At 45.9% G+C, this 20332-nt stretch overlaps 1 protein-coding gene across 3 annotated transcripts in view; it reads left to right on the top strand.

Annotated features, from left to right (window-relative positions):
• Window positions 1-20332, top strand: part of IQCA1 (IQ motif containing with AAA domain 1) — a 692773-nt gene that overhangs the window by 197109 nt on the left and 475332 nt on the right. The gene's annotated exons all lie outside the window — the stretch shown is intronic.

Here is a 20332-nt window from a genome sequence, read left to right as displayed (position 1 = left end):
TATTTCATTTTTTAAAAACTGATGAAGCCATGAGAGCAGTGATGTATCCTCTCATTTCTCGCACAGCAAAGTCACAATGTAAGCTTCCCTTCCCACACACCACTGAGGTATCACATGAGCAACATCATTGCAAGCTTCCCTCACATATATAAGTGCTGCATGGGCAGCATCGGTGTAAGCTTCCTTCACACACAGAGCAACACAGGCAGCAGCGACGTATCACTGCATCCCTCACACACGAAGCGAGTGTGCCACACGCAGCAGAGCAAGCTTTACTTTACCCACACAAATGAGGTGTTGCGTGAGTGACAGCATTACAAGCTAACCTCACACACAATAGGTTCTGCATGGGCAGCAATAGCGTAAGCCTCTCTCACATACACACAGTTGTTGACCAGCAAAGGCAGTTCTGTATCCTGCCTTCCTTTACACAGGGAGCACATGTAACCAGTGTTCAAAATGTAAATAAAGTGTGGGTACTCCCTATTTAGAGTACCTGTTTGTTCCTGAGAAGTGCCTCTACTCTCCCACTAAATGTACTGCAGCAGTGCTGCGATGCGCCGGTACTCTCTGTCTCTAACCAAAGTGCACGTGCTCAGTACCGGACAATACCTGCCCATTTAAAGTGCCGCGTACACCACAGGCAGCAGCACTTTAAGCCTCCCTCACTCGTAAGTGCCACATGGGCAGTAAAAGCATAAGCTTCCCTCACATAAACAGCAGGTAACCAGCATGGGCAGCAGTTGTGTATCCTCCCCTCCTTCGCACAGGGACGAGTACACCGCAGGCAGCAGGATAAGCGTCCCTCACACACGTTAAATGCTGCAGGCCAGCAACGGCGCAAGCGTCCCTCACAGAGAGAGCGCGCGACCAGCAGCAGTTGTGTATCCTTGCCTCCTTCACGCAGGGAGCACGTACGCCGCAGGCAGCAGCAGTGTAAGCTTCCCTGCCCTTTACACTCAGAACCTTTGGGTTACAAGACACGCAGCAGGGCCAGACACCTCTATTGGGCACAGAACCAGCTTGGAATTCAAGAAAGGTATTGTGCCCATGGAGTGGGGGTACCCAAACGTGGTGTTTCTTGAGTCCCGGTATAATGGGTTTGTTTCTGTATTTCTGTCTCAGGTCCAGTCCTCTAGTTCGCTGACCTGAAGGTCTCACGGCGCAGCGGCCTTCTGAGCCTCCCACCGGACTCCCGGTAAAGGTGGCTCTGCGTCAGGGAGGCACTTGAGGCTGCAGCGGGGCGTGCCCCTGCCTCGGCACAAACCCTTTCATCCCATGGCGGAGGCTGGAGGCCTGCGAGAGATCAAGGACCTGTCCGCTCTAGTTTCAGCTACATGAAGCAGCCCTGCTCTGGCTGCAATCTGCAGGCGTGTCCCATCTCTGTCCATCTGGAGCCCTGGGCTGCATCAGAGCCTCACGCGCCAGCAGCAGCCGCAGGCTCAGCTCAGAATCCCTAGCTGCTTTCATCTTGTGTGTCATTTTTAATGCGCACAACGGGTTCCAGATTGAAAGCATTTGATGCAAATGTTCTCCTGCACATAGTCGTCATGGGGCAGGGAAAGCAGACATTTGGAGGAAAAAGTCTACCTACCCTTGGAGGGCCTTCCAGGGGCGAAGCTTCAAATATGTGGGGTGGGGGCGGTGGGGGCGGTGTCTGCGGTGTTACATCACCTAATGTATTTTGTGATAAATAGTTGGGTGCGGGCGATTTCAGTCGGTTATGGCGAGGTGTCTGATGGATTTTACTAGGAATGTTTACATAGAAACAGACAAAAACATACATATGCTCTGTTGGGAAAGACTACAAAAATGTTGCTCATTTCACACAAAAACGTGCTTTGTCTCATTTAGTACCTCCACCAATGCACATTCTGTCCCCTTTCTGCTGCCTTTTAATCCCCTCTAGTGTGCCCTGCATGTCATATAATGTATCTTAACATTATGTGCCAGCATGATTGTTGGGAAAACTGAAGCTCACACACCCCTAATCTTACTGACTGAGCTAGCACCCTGGGCTTTCCATAGAGGTGTTACCCCTGGACCCCTGCATTCTTCTCCCACAGTGCTGGTCAAAACTCCTTATATTCTAAAGCATTGGTTCCCAACCTTTTGATTTCTGTGGACCCCCACTTTAACATTAATGGAACCCACGGACCCCCTCTGAATCATCATGGGAATCCGGGGACCCCCGCCTGAGTCATTACTGGAAGCTGGGGACCTAATTTGTCAATATTTGTTCATATTTTTTAATTTTCTAGGCTCTCGCGGACCCACTGAGAAGGCTTCGTGGACCCCCAGGGGTCCACGGACCACAGGTTGGGCACAACTGTTCTAAAGGGTGAAGTTGGGAGGACGCACGCATGAAGTCCAGGGCTTGAATCAGCATCTGAGTACTCTCACAGGTGACAAGCAGCACTCTACAAATCCATCTTACATTACAATTGGAATTAAATAATATTGGTCTTTAGACTTGAGGATAACTTTATGTACCCCACAAAGTTGGTAAACAATTAACTTTTCTGCAAACCAGAACCAATGGTCTGGAAATGCCAAGGTGACTGAACATTCTCAAATGTGGCATCTGGAGCACGTATAGCCTGAGTCTACAAATGAAGTATAACATGGCAAGGAGGCGTGGAGAATAAAATTCAGCTCCTGTCTCTTCTCCTGAAAGGGGAGCTGGCCCGTTGAAATGCTGTACATTAGTGCCATCAACAAGGGCCACTACTCTTCCTCATTAACGTGTTTGAAAGATGGGTGGTGGGGTGGGGCTTTAGGAAAGCAGGGCTGTAGATGAATTATTTTCTGTCGGGACCAACTTACACCCTAGAGCTCCACATGATTTAGATCCTTGATGAAGTGGTTGGCACTTTCTTCATTCTCTACCACTTTTTTTTAGCTTTTTTCTGTCTTCCAAAAAAATGTAAATACATCCTATTTAATGCAAAGATAACAATGTCAGGCTGAAATCAAAAGTACACAAGGTAAGTACCTTGTACCATGACATGATAGCTAGACTACGGAATGACAGGAAATTGTTTCATGTGTGTAGTCTAATGAGGAAACCAAAAACATTTAATATAACTTTATTATTGTTATAGTTGCCTCTGATACACTAGATAGATAAGCCAGATCGCATTCACCAGTGAGTTTAAAAGTAGTATAGGAAGATTTCGGTCAATGGGAAAAAGGGCTCGCCAGGAGTTGAGGAGAAAACGGATGGGTCATGCAGTGTTTTAAACATAAATATATGTGAAGGTACTCACTATCTAGAGTACCAGTTTGCTCCTGAGTAGTTCAGGTACTCTACTGTTAAATGTATTGCAGCAGAGCTGAGAAGTGCATGTACTCTCCCATTCAAATTAAAAAAGTGCAGATCCTCAGTATCGGATAATACCTGCTCATTTAAAACACTGGATGGATGAAAAGGAAGATGAGCAGCCCGGGAGAACAAGAGTTGGCGGGGACCCGGTGTGAGCATTCAAGGAGGGGATAGTCCAGTGGGCCGAAGAGGGTAGGATGGGGGTAGGAGGAGTAGTGAAAGAATATATTAATTGTCTGGGCATCTTTATCAGGAATGGTAATGTTTGTTGTCTCAGACAGCCTGGCTCTTGCTCTTAGAGCTGTGTTTTAAAACATAGGCTATTGTCAGTCAAGGCCACAGGAATTATGTGGCAGAAGAAGGCCAAATTATGTGTCAGGTTGACTAAATTATGCGGCAAGAAAACACAAATGAATGTGACATTTTCCGATAGTATTATTGAATTATTTTGTCATTTTTATTACACTTGCTAACACTGTATTGGCATATATTGCTCCTCATATGTGGCAATTTCCTACTTACATATAGCAATAAGCAATAGACGGGTGACCCGTCAACCTTTGCAAAGGAGCTTCCACTGCACAGTATTTTAGTAACTTTTGAACCGTTTACATTAGAAAGAATTTTCTTTTTGTTAAAACCTGCAAATTATGCAGCAGATGATGGATTACGTGGCAAATCCATTAGTATGGGAAAAATTCAGCTGCCCCACAATCACATAATTACAGTGGCCCAGGCTACTGTATAGTGCCCTATTAACTTACTATTAGAGAACTCGAAATTCTTTGCAGCTGTCTGACAAAAGACAGCAGCAATTTGTATTGCATATTTTTTTTCAGGCAGAGGAATTCTGGCATGGAGCTTTGACAAACACTATATCACCTCGCACACTATTTAAAACTGGTGTTATCTCTCCTAGCGCAGGATTTATCACATTCACTTCTTAGCTGAGCTGCAGTGTGAAAGGATCAGCACTATTTCTGTGGAGCATCATTAAATGAGTGTGCCTAATGTATGCCCTTTACCCTTCATCACTCACCCACTCTCTAGTCCCCACCTAGAGTAACTCTGTGAAGAGCTGCCAATGAGTTCCCTCCACCCCCTGCTTGCGGGGAAGCCCAACTGCCCTAACACTGCATTCTCCGCACAGGTTCCACGACCACTGCCTCTGACGAGGAGGAAGGAAGCTGCGGGGAGCAGGGAGATATTTCCTGACACATCTATTTTAGAAAGGAATGTGAGATTTCATACACACAACATCTCCACTGGAGCTGGCACTGCTTTCTGCTTAGTCTTTTACAGCACATAATTATTTAGGGGGCTCACTGGGGGATCAACTTAAAACATCCCCATAAATATGGAAAGTCATGTTTAATCTTGAGTCGTGTTTCTGCAGATAGAGCAGATTACTGCAGCAATGCCAGAAATGTGCTGCCTGACATCATACTTCAGTGCATGCTTTTAGTTATAATCCTCCTGCCTGGTTCTTGACACTATACGTCTTCCTTTTATCCGTATTTCTGATTTGAATGTTTTGTTGCTGTCCTCCTCATGCTCACCATAATTTTGGGTTCATCTGTTTTTTTTAGCCCTATCCCTCTTCCTGTTACCCTGGGTTAATGTCTTCTGTTACTCCTGTTGTCCTGGGGCCTGACCTACTATGGATTCCGAGCAACTGGGCCAAGTACCCCTTCAACACTTGACTCTCAGAGTGAGCGTGGTCTGAGCAGTACAAGGCTGTCTCGGGGTTAGGGGAGGTGTGGATACAGAGGAGTGAACACAGACTTGCAACTCAAAATGCACACAGCAGCAATAAATCACTGTCCAGAGAGGTACTCAATTTTATGAAAAAAGAGAAGTCTTTTATTTCTACTGCTAACAACTCAAAGGGAAAATATGAAATTCACAAACAACTACACAGATCCCCTGACGTCAGGGCTGTATTGTTTCTTTATGTGGTTCACCAAAGCCTACTCCCTCCTAGCAGGGGCGGCTCCTCCATAAGGGCACAGAAGTGTTGCCCCTCCTGCCAGCAGCTGCAAACCATTTCCCCCAAAACAATAAACAACTATGTTTATTATCGTTTTTTGGGAAAGGCGGTGGGGCCACAGGGGTGATGAGCAATGAAGGGGAGTGCTGAGCACTCCCCCAAAATGCGCATGTGTGTTTGGCTGGCCGTCTCGGCCCCCCACCTGCCCCCACGTGCCGCCCACCCCCTCTGCGACCAGCGAGCTGCAACTTGCCTCCTAGCAATAGTGATTATTCCAAATTCATTAGAGACAACATCCTGGGTAAGCCCCACTAGTAGTCCAGGACTCGGTTGCCCACTATGATTATATTTTAAAAGTCAACAGTGATACAGTGCCGCACGCGCTAGCAGCTAGTTCCCCCACGGCCAACTGGCTGGAAATCCGTTTTACCAGCACCTTGCAGCATTGGAGTGGCCGGAGTTCCGGAGCACATCCATTCCACAGACTCTGGAATAACATCTGCTGATTCAGGTGAAGTTCGTTGCACACAGACAAGTGAGTTGCATTCAGCAGTTGTAGAGTTCACACACGTGGTCATGCCTCCACAGCGACTGTTTTTCCAGGTGCACAGGGTCCCACAGCAGCCTCACTCCTCTGGCAAAAACTCCATCCAGGTTACACGTCTTGCTGGTCACGGTGAACCCTCTCTGACATGTGGGATCAGTGTATCTTCACGGTTCACAGGCTCTGGCCCAATTGGCACAGTGACGTCTTTGGCAATGGTCCTCTCCTGTTATACGCGGTTGCGGCACACTGCCGCACATGGGCTATGTCCCTTACCGCACTGCAGTCTTCTCACAGCGGCTTCTCCTGCCATATGAGCTGCCACTCTTCACTACTCATAGGCTCCGATAAAATTACTGCAGTGATGCACATGGCTCAATTCACAATGGTCATCTTCTGACATACAAGGGATGCCAGCTTCATCCTGCCCATGGTCAACAACTTGATTGGTGCTGCGACCGCTTCCTCACATCTCGCAAAGTGAGTCCACTCGACAGAGCTCCCCCCTGGGCTTTGCTCCCTTCATCACTCTCCTCTCCCTCACAGGACACACTGGTCTTGGCAAACAGGCAGGCACTGGTGCTCCAGGGCAGGTGGTCTTGGATTCCTTGGGTGATGTCCCCTCACCAAGGAGGGAGACTAGCAGGCCTTGTCTCCAGTCCTGGCCATAGGCAGAAGGTTTGCTGAGCTTCGACTCCTCACTCAGCCTACCTGGCTGCTTGGCAGATGACATTTTTGCAGTCTCAATTTCCTCATATTACACTCCATTTCCAGATACAAAAGCGCAGATTTAAAAAGCACTACCACCACGTTAGCATCATTTTATTTATGCTAACGTGGCATTGGGCTTCAAAAATCGTTATGCCATATTTACAAAGTGGCGCAATGTAGACATTGCACCACTTTGTAACCCTTTGCAGCGTATTATGAATGTGCCATGCATAATGTATGCAAAGGGGGCAGTCCCACATAAGCGGGACCACAAATACGGCACAGTGGAATCTAAAAGATTTCACTGGGTAATTTTTTGCAGCTACTTTTAATGCCTGCTCAGAGCAGGCGTTAAAAGGGGGCACACCAAAGGTTATAATGGGCCACTGTGTACTGTTCAGGATTAGCACCAAAATGTTGGTGCTAACCTTGAACAGTACATCAATAGCGTCAAAACTATTTATGCAATTCCCCCCTACCCTGCGCCATGGTGCGTAGTATTTTAAAAATGGAGCAGACATGGTGGCAGAAGGGGGGCACCAAGGGGTGCAAGAAAGGTGGTGCTGCACTGGGTGCATCACCACTTTTCTTAACTCTGCCCTGAGTCTTTGATGTTTACATAGGGGTATGGCTTCTTTTGAAGCATCCACTCCTATGTTTCTCCTCTTGTTACCTTGTTTTCTGGTTCCCCCCTTCTTAATCCATTTCCTAATTTTCTGTTGGACTAAATCTTGATATTGTTCTTCTTCCCTTTTAAAGATTTCTGTTTTTCCTGGTTCTTGCCCATTTTTTATTCCTGATAGGTTGATTTACGGTACTTCTGTTTCTTGGCCCTGCTGTTCTTCTTCTTGCAGTTGTTAGTACATTCCAGGCTTTATCCTATTCTTTATCTTTTTACCTCTATGTTAACTGGAATTATGTGACAACGGAGAGCCACGTGACAGAGCGAAATAACGAGGCAAGACAAGAGGTAGATTATGCAGCATCATATGTCATTAAAGGCACACTATGCACATATTCTGTGATATTGCCAAGCTATTTCTGTATTTTAGCTTACATAGGCATTGGATACCAGAGAGGTGCAAATCCTGCACCCAATATTGCAAACATTTTCATCAGGTACAAATCAAAATGTTTGTAACCAACTAAAAATGTCTTGACAGACAGCAATGCATTTGTATGAACACTGTCTATTCTACCTGCCAAAGTAAACTAATTGCTGTAACACATATGCACTACTTTTGATAAAAGGTGAGCCTCTCTGGTTCTTCTCGCCCCGGGTAAGTTTTAAACTTTGTCAGCTGGATCTTTGTTTCAGGTTTATTCTGTGTTTGCAACTCTTTCCAAAAAGGAGTATCACTGAAAGAAGTAATGCAATATTCTCATTTCTTTGTGTACATTGATTTATGAATGTGGGGATTTTGTTGCTTGCTGCAGACAGGAACCTCCCCACTCCATAAATTAGGGCTAATAAAATAAATGCTTACCTTTTTAATCACCTGAAGACAATTTGGAGATAGTATTCAAAACAAAGGTCTTTAGAAATGAGCACCATACTCCACATGAAGAGCAGAGAGCTGGGTTCAATAGTATAGGTGAGGGATCCAGAGCAAGACACAATACAGTATGTGCTTACTCTCAACACAATGGTCTCTGATAAAGTCCCCGTGGCACGACATGTAACACCTCAAAAGACATCAGGAATAGGACATATTGCTTCTCTTGAAGCATCCAGAACAAAACACAGTAGTCCAAATGTGGCCTACAGAATTAGATACAATACTTCAGACGAGACATCCTTCAGAAATGGACACAGTGTTCCAGAGCAGGTTCCCAGAGAGTGAATAATTCTTGTGTAGCTGTAGGAGGCTGGCCTGGCTTATAGTGGGTACCTTGTGGTACTTACACCTTGTGCCAGGCCCAGTTATCCCTTATTAGTAGAATAGAGGTGTTCTAGCAGCTTAGGTGGATAGAGGTAGCTATGGCAAAGCAGCTTAGGCTGAACTAAGAGACATGCAAAGCTCCTACTATACCACTTATATCATATAGCACTATATCACAAGAAAACACAATACTCAAGAGTTACTAAAAATAAAGGTACTTTATTTTAGTGACAATATGCCAAAAGTATCTGAGAGGATACCCTCACTCAGGAGGTAAGTAATATACACAAATTATATGTACACAAACCAAAATCAGGTAAGTAACAGTAAGAAAAGTAGTGCAAACAATGTAGAATCACAATAGAATGCAATAGTTAGAAATAGGCCTAAGGGCAACACAAACCATATACTCCAAAAGTGGAATGCGAATCATGAATGGACCCCAGGCCAATGGTAGGCTGTAGAGGGTCGCTGGGACTGTGAGAAAACAATAAGGGTGTCCAAGATACCCCACCCCAAGACCCTGAAAAGTATGAGTAAAGTTACCCTACTACCCCAGAAAGACAGTATAGTCGAGATAGGGGATTCTGCAAGAACCACAACCACCAGCAAAACACTGAAGACGGATTCCTGGACCTGAGGACCTGTAAAGGAAGGGGACCAAGTCCAAGAGTCACGCAAGTGTCCAGGGGGAGGCAGGAGCCCACTAAACCCTGGATGAAGATGCAAAAGGGCTGCCTCTGGGTGGAAGAAGCCGAAGATTTTGTAACAACGGAAGGTGCCAGGAACTTCTCCTTTGGTCAGAAGATGTCCCACTGTGTGCTGGGGGATACAGAGTGTTTCCACACAGAAATACCGCAAACAAGCCTTTCTAGCTGCTAGAGTCGCGGTTGAGGATTTTGGGTGCTGCTGGGGACCAGGAAAGACCAGGATGTCGCCCCTTGGAGGAGGAGACAGAGGCGGCATTCAGCAACTCAGAGAGCCCCCGCAGAAGCAGGCAGCACCCGCAGAAGTACCAGAACAGGCATTTAGAAGATCTGAGGACAGTGGTCAACTCAGAGTCACAAAGGAGGGTCCCACGACGTCGGGAGTCCAACTCAGCGAGTTGGGCAATGCAGGACGGAGTGCTGGTGACCCAGGGTAGGCTGTGCACAAAGGAATCCTTGGAAAAGTGCACAGAAGCCGGAGCAGCCACAGATCACGCAGTACACAGGATTACTGTCTGGCGTGGGGAGGCAAGGACTTACCTCCACCAAATTTGGACAGAAGGGCCACTGGACTGTGGGAGACACTTGGACTCAGCTCCTGTGTTCCAGGGACCACGCTCGTCAGGATGAGAGGGGACCCAGCAGAAGTTTGGTGCCTGCTTTGGCAGGGGGAAGATTCCGTCGACCCACAGGAGATTTCTTCTTGGCTTCCAGTGCAGGTTGAAGGCAGACAGCCCTCAGAGCATCCACCACCAGGAAACAGTTGAGAAAGCCGGCAGAATGAGGCGCTACAATGTTGCTGGTAGTCTTCTTGCTACTTTGTTGCCTTTTTTCAGGTGTCCTGGAGCAGTCAGCGGTCAATACTTGGCAGAAGTCAAAGAGGGAAGTGCAGGGGAATTCTGGTGAGCTCTTGCATTCGTTATCTGAGGAATAGCCCAGAAGAGAGACCCTAAATAGCCAGAAAAGGAGGATTGGCTACTGAGAAAGGAGGCTTGGTTACTGAAAGAGGTAAGCTCCTAGGAGGGGTCTCTGACGTCACCTGCTGGCACTGGCCACTCAGGGCAGTCCATTGTGCCCCAACACCTCTGAATCCAAGATGGCAGAGATCTGGGACACACTGGAGGAGTGCTGGGCACCTCCCCATGGGAGGTACTGGTCAGGGGAGTGGTCACTCCCCTTTCCTTTGTCCAGTTTCGCGCCAGAGCAGGGCTGGGGAATCCCTGAACCGGTGTAGACTGGCTTTTGCAGAGATAAGCACCATCTGTGCCCATCAAAGCATTTCCAGAGGCTGAGGAGGCTACTCCTCCCCAGCCCTTCACACCTATTTCCAAAGGGAGAGGGTGTAACACCCTCTCTCAGAGGAAATCCTTTGTTCTGCCTTCCTGGGACTGGGCTGCCCAGGCCCCAGGGGGGCAGAAACCTGTCTGAGGGGTTGGCAGCAGCAGCAGGAGTGGAGACCCCGGAAAGGCAGTTTGGCAGTACCCGGCATCTGTGCTAGAGACCTGGGGATGCATGGAATTGTCACCCCAATGCCCCAACATAGACTTGTTACATGGCCATGTTCGGAGTTACCATTTGGGACGCTACATATAGGTAACATGCCAGGCAAGATGGTACTTTCCTACACAACTCCCCCCCAAACGAAGGACAATAAGGCTAACCTTGCCCAGATGAGTCTTCGTTGTCTAAGTGGAAATATCTGGAGAGTCCATCTGCATTGGAGTGGGTACTCCCAGGTCTACGTTCCACTGTATAGTCCATTCCCTGTAGGGATATGGACCACCTCAATAATTTAGGGTTTTCACCTTTCATTTGTTTTAGCCAAAGTAGAGGTTTGTGGTCTGTCTGAACAATAAAGTTAGTACCAAACAGGTATGGTCTTAACTTTTTCAGTGCCCAGACCACAGCAAAGGCCTCCCTCTATATGGCAGACCAACGCTTTTCTCTAGGGGTTAACCTTCTGCTGATAAAAGCAACAGGTTGATCCTAGCTCTCAAAATTCTGTTGTGATAGTACTGTGCTACCCCTGATTCAGATTCATCAGTCTGTACAATGAATTTCTTGGAGTAACAAGGGCTTTTTAGGACAGGTGCAGAGCACATGGCCTGTTTGAGCTCCTCAAAAGCTTTCGGACAGCTGTCACAATACCTTCTTAGGCATTTTCTTGCTAGTGAGATCATTAAGAGGGGCTGCTATGGAGCCATAATTCTTTATGAATATCCTATAGTACCCTGTGAGGCTTAAAAAGGCTCTCACTTGGGTTTGAGTTGTAGGGGGAACCCAATCCATGATAGTTTGGATTTTCCCCTGTAGTGGTGCAATCTGTTCTCTGCCAACCAGGTGGCCCAGATAAACCACTTTCCGCTGCCCTATCTGTCACTTTGAGGCCTTGATAGTGAGGCCTGCCTTTTGCAGGGCCTCCAAAACTTTCCAGAGGTGGACCAGGTGATCATCCCAGGCTGAGCTAAAGACAACAATATCATCTAGACATGCTGCACTAAAAGCTTCCAACCCTTGCAGGACTGTGTTCACCAACCTCTGAAAAGTGGCAGGTGCATTTATGAAACCAAAGGGCATTACTGTGAATTGGAAGGGCCCTCCAATGGTAGAAAATGCAGTATTGGGTTTAGCATCTTCTGATAACCTAATCTGCCAATACCCTGCAGTTAGATCAAAAGTGCTTAGATACTTGACAGAAGCCAGTGTATCTATGAGCTCATCTGCCCTGGGTATAGGGTGAACATCTGTCTTGGTTACTTGATTGAGCCCTCTATAATCTACAAAAAACCTCATCTCTCTCTTTCCATCTTTGGTGTGAGGTTTTGGTACAAGCACCACTGGGCTAGCCCAGGGACTTTCTGAAGGCTCAATCACCCCTAGGTCCAACATTTTCTGTACCTCTTGTTTAATGCAGTCCCTGACATGGTCATGCTGCCTATAAATTTTACTTTTGACAGGCAGGCTGTCCCCAGTATCAATTGTATGTTCACACCAGGAAGTTGTACCTGGTACAAGTGAAAAGAGTTCAGAAAACTGACTTAGGAGATTGATACAATTGTCTATCTGTTCAGCAGTGAGACAATCTGCTAAGACCACTCCCTCCACTAAGCCATCAGCTTCAGTGGTGGAGAAGAGATCAGGGAGAGGGTCACTCTCTTCTTCCTGTCCCTCATCTGTTGCCATGAGCAGGGCGATATCAGCCCTGTCATAGTAGGGTTTTAGGTGATTGACATGAATCACCCTAAGAGGACTCCTGGCAGTGCCTAGGTCTACCAAATAGGTAACCTCACTCTTCTTTTCAACAATTAGATGGGGTCCACTCCATTTGTCCTGGAGTGCTCTTGGGGCCACAGGCTCCAATACCCACACCTTCTGTCTTTGGTGGTACTGACTCAGGACAGCCTTCTGGTCATGCCATTGCTTTTGCAGCTCCTGGCTGGCCTGGAGGTTTTTACTGGCCTTTTTCATATACTCAGCCATTCTGGATCTTAATCCAAGTACATAGTCTACTATGTCCTGTTTAGGAGCCTTTAAAGGATGTTCCCAACCCTCCTTCACAAGAGCAAGTGGACCTCTTACAGGGTGCCCAAAGAGGAGTTCAAAGGGGCTGAAGCCCACTCCTTTTTGAGGTACCTCCCTGTAAGCAAAAAGGAGGCAAGGTAACAGGACATCCCATCTCCTTCTGAGTTTTTCAGGGAGTCCCATTATCATACCTTTGAGAGTTTTGTTATACCTCTCAACCAGACCATTTGTTTGTGGATGGTAGGGGGTGGTGAACTTGTAGGTTACACCACACTCCTTCCACATTGCTTTTAGGTATGCAGACATGAAGTTGCTACCTCTGTCTGACACCACTTCCTTAGGAAAACCCACCCTGGAGAAGATTCCCAGGAGGGCCTTTGCCACTGCAGGAGCTGTAGTGGTCCTTAAGGGGATGGTTTCAGGATACCTAGTGGCATGGTCCACTACCACAAGGATTAATCTATTGCCTGAAGCTGTTGGAGGGTCAAGGGGACCAACTATGTCAACCCCTACCCTTTCAAAGGGCACCCCAGCCACTGGAAGTGGAATTAGAGGGGCCTTTGGAGTGCCACCAGTCTTGCCACTGGCTTGGCAGGTCACACAAGAGCTACACAACTCTTTTGTGTCCTCTGACATATGAGGCCAGTGAAACAAGGGGACAAGTCTTTCCCAAGTTTTTGTCTGGCCCAAATGCCCAGTCTAAGGAATGTCATGTGCCAGGGTAAGAAGAAACTCTCTGTACTGCATGGGGATGACCAATCTCCTGGCAGCTCCAGGTTTAGGGTCCCTTGACTCTGTGTACAAGAGGTTATCTTTCCAATACACCCTATGGCTATCACTGACATCCCCATTCTGCTGTTTGACAGCTTGCTGTCTTAAACCCTCTAATGTGGGACAGGTCTGCTGTGCCACACTCAGCTCTTCCCTGGCAGGCCCCCCTGCACCCAAAACCTCAACAGTGTCTGCTGCCAGCTCCTCTGGTGTAGGTTCTGCACAGGGAGAGGATTCCTCTTCCTCAAAAGGGGAATCTTTTTAGAGGGAGGGATAGTGGGCAGGGATTTACCCTTTCTACCCCTAGCTTTTGGGAGCGCTTGATCCATTGTTCCAGGATCCAAGTTTCCCTGTCCTTTTTGTTTCTTGGCCTGAGCCCTTGTCAAAGCAAAAATATGCCCAGGAATGCCCAGCATTGCTGCATGAGCCTCCAACTCCACTTCTGCCCAAGCTGATGTTTCCAAATCATCGCCCAGTAAGCAATCTACAGGTAATTCAGTGGCTACCACAACTTTCTTTGGACCAGTGCCCCCCCCCACCAAGTTGAGATTCACAACAGCCATGGGGTGTCTAAGAGTGTTTTTATGATCATCAGTCACTTGGTACTGTTGACCAAGTAGGTGTTGATCACAGTGGACCAGTTTTTCTATCACCATAGTTACACTGGCTCCTGTGTCCCTGTAGGTCTCAACCTCAACACCGCTGATTAGGGGTAGTTGCTTGTACTTATCCATATTAAGGGGACAAGCAACCAAGGTGGCAAAGTCAATGCCACCATCAGAGACTAAAATAGCCTTAATTTGTGCTTGTTGTTTCCGGTGCTGAGCACCAGCACTTGTTTGTGAGGGCCGGCGCTTAGTCTTCTGCCTCAAACACCTACTGCAAGCAAAAGACACATATGGGAAAGACGGGAGTTGCTTTAAATGGATTGAAGAGGCCCGAGATGGCTTCAGGATTACGCCGCCTCAGTTTTTTGTGCTCGCACATTTAAATACAGCAGCTGCATGCTTCAGAGGAGGGCTTTGGGCACCAGCACGTTGTTATTTACAAATTAAGCACTGCCAGGGGCGCGCCCTCCTTTTTCAAACCAGGGCAGCTGTAACTCGGACTGAAGACCATCAATCCGCTCGATTTGGCATTTTCCTCTTTGCAAGGTGTTTGGCGAACTTATAAAAGTGACTTTCACAGTGTGCTGTAACTGACTTCAGGGATATCAGGAAGGGCACATACCTACGTTTTTACTGGAGGTGGCCTCCGGCGAGGCATGGATGCATGGTTCTGGTACTGTTATAACAACCCCCTGGGGATACCCTCAGATCGAGGCTGCAAGAGTGACTGTCTTCCCAGTTCCTCACATTTCACCTGCCTCCTCCTTGAAGGTGCCACGCTGGAACTCAAGAGAGCGGACTTTTCACTAATTCTTCTACAGACCCTTGGCTCATCTTCTTCAGTGTTGATTATTTCACATGCAAGCATGAAACCTCTCGGGCAGAACGCTGTTAAATGGTACTCTGTACCGATTGGAAACCGATGCTGTCGAAGAAGCGGTTTTGGCTTGAACACCACCCAGTTCATCAGCGAGGGTGTTGTATGTACACAGTACACATCCCACGCAGAACTTATGAGATAAATGTGCCTGCTCCTCGTGGCGGGGTTAATACTGTCAGGCTGTTCAAGGGAAGGCATGCTCGAGAGCAGGCAAAGGCCGATCTGCCAATAGGGAGCTTCTGTCTGAGGTCGCGCGCTCTTCCGCTCACCAATGGCAGCTCCAGATTCGGCTTTTCTCATTGTTATTATTTTCTATTTTTAACTTCGGGAGCAGCGCATGCAGGCCTTTCTTACTGAGTGATGGTGAGGTGCTTCTGTGTGTGCACGGACATCTTAAGGATTTTGGAGACGCTGGCCAAACGTAATTTAAGGCCCCCTGTTCGGAACAGCTTTGAATTTATGATCTAATTTCAACTTTTTCATCCCCTCTTTTGCCACATCACTGGCAGGGCACAGGCACACTCGTTCTGGTTCTAAAGTGTGTTCTAATATTAAGGGACAGTAACGTGTTTTCAGTGTTCTAACAAAGCAGAAGCTTACCAATATTAATACAAATGATCTCTGTGACACCCTTCCATTTCTTATATGTGAGGCCCTGTTTTTGATCTAAGAAAAAACTTTGTGTGGCTGTTGCATGAAACAAGAAAATCAGTTATTCGCAAAATGTGTGTAATTGACTCACACATCACCTACATAAAAATACATTTATGGAGAATAGTATTTAAAACAACCTGTTAAATAATTATTCAAGGTCATCAGGGCAAGATTCTCTGGCTGACTCTGTCAAGGGGCCACGTGAAACGCTGGGGCCCTGGGCCAGAGCCCACTTTGCCCATGCCTTAAAATGTCTCTGTGTGCCAGTGATTCAGACACTCGCATATAATCACCTTGTGCGCGCTGGGCCCACGCCCAGGGCGCAGACGTTTAGAGGAGTGCAGGAGCTGCCTGCTGCAGTCTTCGTGGACACCAATTCGAAGAAAAGTCCATTTAAACTCTGTTTTTGGAAGCTGGTGGTGCCGGTGTCTACATTTTGACTGTTTTTCTTCTCATGGCTGTCCATTCTCTTGCTCTCTCACCTTCCCCCTAGCAGTCCCATTTTTTCAACACGCAGATAGTTTTACAGAGGATGAATGGACAGAGGTGCCACATTTTATTTCGGCCAGGGCGCTTTTTGAGCAAAGACCGGCTTTACATAAAATGCCTGTAGACGGCCAGGCCCCTTTTATTTGCCTATATCTGCTTGCTGCATCTGGCTACCTTAACGTAGGGCGGGATTTCGAGGTGGGTGGAATTTGGAGGGATATTTCTCCCCACTAGAGTTAAGATATTACAGTGAATTCATCCTTAATTGGAATGACGTGGGAATCCTCACTGTTTGCACACTGACTCCTGCATGTTTGTTGACATTTCTCTATGGTTTTTCACTTGGACATTTCACCTACTTTGAGCCACGATGTTCCCGTGAAAGTTGGAATCCAGATGGCACCGTAAACTGCATTTACTGCCCCAAAGACTGGTCTGGGCTGTTTGCCAACATGGCCTTAATCCCCATCTGGTTCCTCCATACCAGACCATTTTTTCATCCCGGTACTGATTTTACCAGCCAGTGTCTGCTGGAAGAAGTAAAAAAACTTTGCCTGCATCCCTTTATGTGAAAAAGGACTTCTTTATCGTTTTTCTAAGCTTCCCCTGTATTACCTTATTACATTTCGTTCTCTAAGTCTGTCTAAATACAATTGCATCACCAAATTAATTTTTACTTCTGTGATCTGCCCCTCACCACACACTCTTCAAATAGAAGGAAACTTATGATTGCTGAGGACGTGTATAATGCCACAATGACACAGTCACTGTATGCTATATATATATACTATATATATACTATATGAATGATAGATAGCGTATCATATTTCAATATATTCCTCTCTCCGTGCTACATAGGTTTAAGTCCTACCATTGTGTTTTCTATCACATTTCTAATGCAAACCTTGGGCCATTATGCACTGCTCAGCTACCCGTTCTCTATTGTCAGAGCCACTGGAATTATGTAGCAGGGAACACTTTTATGGACAGTATTACTTCATTATTTTGACATTTTAAAACTTAACACTGACTGGGTGTTAGTTGCTATTCATTAGTACCAATTTAATACCCAAGCACAGCAATAAACTAGCTACAGAAATGTGACCAGTCATCCTTTGCAAAGGTCCTTTCACTGTGCAGCAGCACATGTTGCAGCATTTTTAGTAACTTCTGAACCGTTTGAGCTAGAAACAATCTGCAGATTATGCAGCAGATGTTGGATTATGTGGCAAATGTGGCAAATATATTATTATGAAAAATTCCCACCAACCTCATAATCAAATAATTCCAGTGGCCCTCTACATTGCTATCCTTAGATGTGTGGTTTCTAACACTGCAATATAATTACAAAGACCAACCCAAAATGCCCATAGGGACCCGGATATACCTGTAATAATAATCACAATGGTCCTGTGGGACTCTTTTTGAATATGTGTACCCGCACTAGCTCAATTGGAGGTACCCTGATTGGAGCAAACCACTGGGACCCTATGGATTACCTTATAGTTGGATACAGAATTATTCTGATATGTTGCCACTTAAATCCATAACATTGTGACACATTTTTCAAACGTCTAGTCCTGATGATGCCCTGATAATAACTAAAGGGTCCAAACATCAACATTAGATCCCCTTGTGACTGATTGTTTGAATTAGTGTTCAATAGGAGTGTGATTCGAATCAGATACCTATTAGTTTATTTAGAAGGTACCAGGAATCATTAACTTATGTTGCATTCTGATTTTAATTGTATATAATCACATGTGCATTTCACTTTCACTGTTTCGTCTGCACTTTGTGACTTTTAATGATAAATCAATGTCCTTCACCTATGTGATTCTTTAAATATGCATAAGGATTGCAAACTGAATTATGAAGGCCCACATTTTGTATTAATTACAAGAAATAGAATGATTTGCTTCAATCAGGGTACCTTAAAGGGAGTTTGTGCAGGTACCCATATTCAAAAAGAGTCCCACAAGACCACTGAGGCTATTCTTATGTTTATAGAACTGGCACAATATTGCAGAGTAGGCTTCCAGAAGTGAACATAATACACCAGGTGAATCTTCATGAGTGATCAAAACAGGCTATGTCTTCTGCTGGTTAAACATCTTCCTGGGTGCCTTAACATTCTCTTATCATCTAATGTTTCCTTGTTAGACTCTTTATTGACTTTTAGGGGAATGGGTCAGGTAACCCCACAATCCATCTCATGTAATGACATTCAAAACCTCCTCTCCATCTCTTACTGCTTCTTGCTGTTAATCCTTTGGGACTGGAAGAGAACAATGGAGTCTGAGACCTAAACTAGGGTTGGACTTATCATTCCAGATGGAGAGAAATGGAGGCAATGTTAGGTCTGATACTGGCAGGCATTTCTCTTCTATATCACCTGTTTAAAGATGGTCTCTTACATTGTGAGGGCTGTTTCACTGACATGACCAGACCAATAGGCAGACTATAGCAGGTTGAGAAAGCAATGCATGATGATGTACGACTAATTGTGACTAGCCTCTGGCTGGTTCGACCCTTCAATTCAGCAGTTACTGAGAGTCCTGGAGCCAGACTTTACTCTTCTTGCGTTGGGTGATTTTCTGAGCCGGCCGGCCATGCCCATGGGGTTAAAGACTATGTGGCCGCGCAGCATTTATGTTGAAGGTGGTTTGAAAATGTGACGAGTGGCATTTATGTAGCTGTCTGATCCATGATGTGGATGTTGCTTGTTGAGAGTTAGTAATGGTATTAGGGCGTGGAATATCTTGTTGTTCAATTGAAGGGTAAGCCATACAGCCTAGACTGTGTACCAATTAGGTTGCTTGAACTTTAGAGTGAGAGTATATCCAGTGGAACTTGAATTTGATTTTATGATATGTGCATATGTAGGGTTTAGAGTGCCCTTAGACAGAATGAACAAGATTGATCCTGGAGCAAAGTGGCAGAGACTGTGAAGCAGCAAGAGGCAATTGATTTTCACTGTGTGCATAGAGATTAAATCAGTGAAGAAAGATCAGAAACTGGTGTTAATATCTTGTGGTATATGGACAATTCCATGAACATTTAGAGTTTGTAGAAGGAGTAATACCTTGATGTATGATTTACTGTGGGCGATTGGTTGGTTTGACAAGATGACTGGATGTATGCTACTCTGTCATATGTTTGTGTGGAGTAGTTTTCTGAGACAAGGTCTGGTAAGCTGGAATATCAATCTGGCTTGGCCCAGGAGCTAGGAGCCTCGAGGGCCACATTCGTAAAGCAAATCCAATCTGCATCAATGCAGTCTGCAAATTTTTTTTTTTGCATATGGCTGTGTTCACGCAGAAGAGATGGGTTTGTGCCAATTTTGTTACATGTGTGCAGATTAAGTCACCCATGTAGATTTGCCTCACTTAAAATTTGCAAAAGGGTGTTGTTAAGCCTGGCATCCTTGACATGGTTTTCCCCTACTCTTTCTTGCGTTCAACACTTCTGTTTTGCTGGCTTTAAGACTGTGCAATCTTTGCCACTGCTAACCAGTGCTAAAGTGTTTGTACTCTCCCCTTTCAACGTTGTAGAATTGGCTTATATCCAGCTGGCATATTTAATTTACTTGTAGGTCCCCAGTACAATGTATACATGTGCCAAGAGCATGTAAATTAAATGCTACTGGTGGATCTAAGCACTGATTGTGCCACCCACTTAAGTAGTCCTTTAAACATGTCTCAGGCCTACCATAGTGGCCTATGTGTGCAGTTTTTAAACAACCACACTGACCTGTCAAAATAAACCTTTTGCCAAGCCCAAACCGCCCTTCTTAATATATATCAGTCAGCCCTAGGGTAGGCCCTGAACACCCCAGAGGGCAGGGTACAGTGTATTTAAAAACTAGGACACATAGTTCTACATGTCCTGGTAGTGAAAAACTCTTAAATTCATTTTCCACTACTGCAAGCCCTGCCTGTCCCATAGGCTAACCTTAAAGGTACCCAATTGCATTTATTAAACTGTAACTTCCAATTAGAAGAAGGAGGATAATCTGGTTTGGTGTCTAAGGAATTGTAATTAAAATACCCTTTTAATGGTAACGTCCTATTTTTAGTCATAATTCTGAAAATGCCACTTTTAGAAAGTTGGTATTTTCTTGTTCTAACCATCTGGTGTTTTCAGCCTGTTCCTGAGTCACATGACTAGGCGTTGCTGGCAGCTGGTCTTTCTGTTTTGTTCCCAGGCAGTGAGACACAGGGAAGATAGGTGTTGGTAGGATGAACC

This window comes from Pleurodeles waltl, chromosome 3_1 (genome assembly GCF_031143425.1).
Source record: "Pleurodeles waltl isolate 20211129_DDA chromosome 3_1, aPleWal1.hap1.20221129, whole genome shotgun sequence".
Lineage (NCBI taxonomy): Eukaryota > Metazoa > Chordata > Amphibia > Caudata > Salamandridae > Pleurodeles > Pleurodeles waltl.
This window is presented reverse-complemented; position numbering and strand designations above follow the sequence as displayed.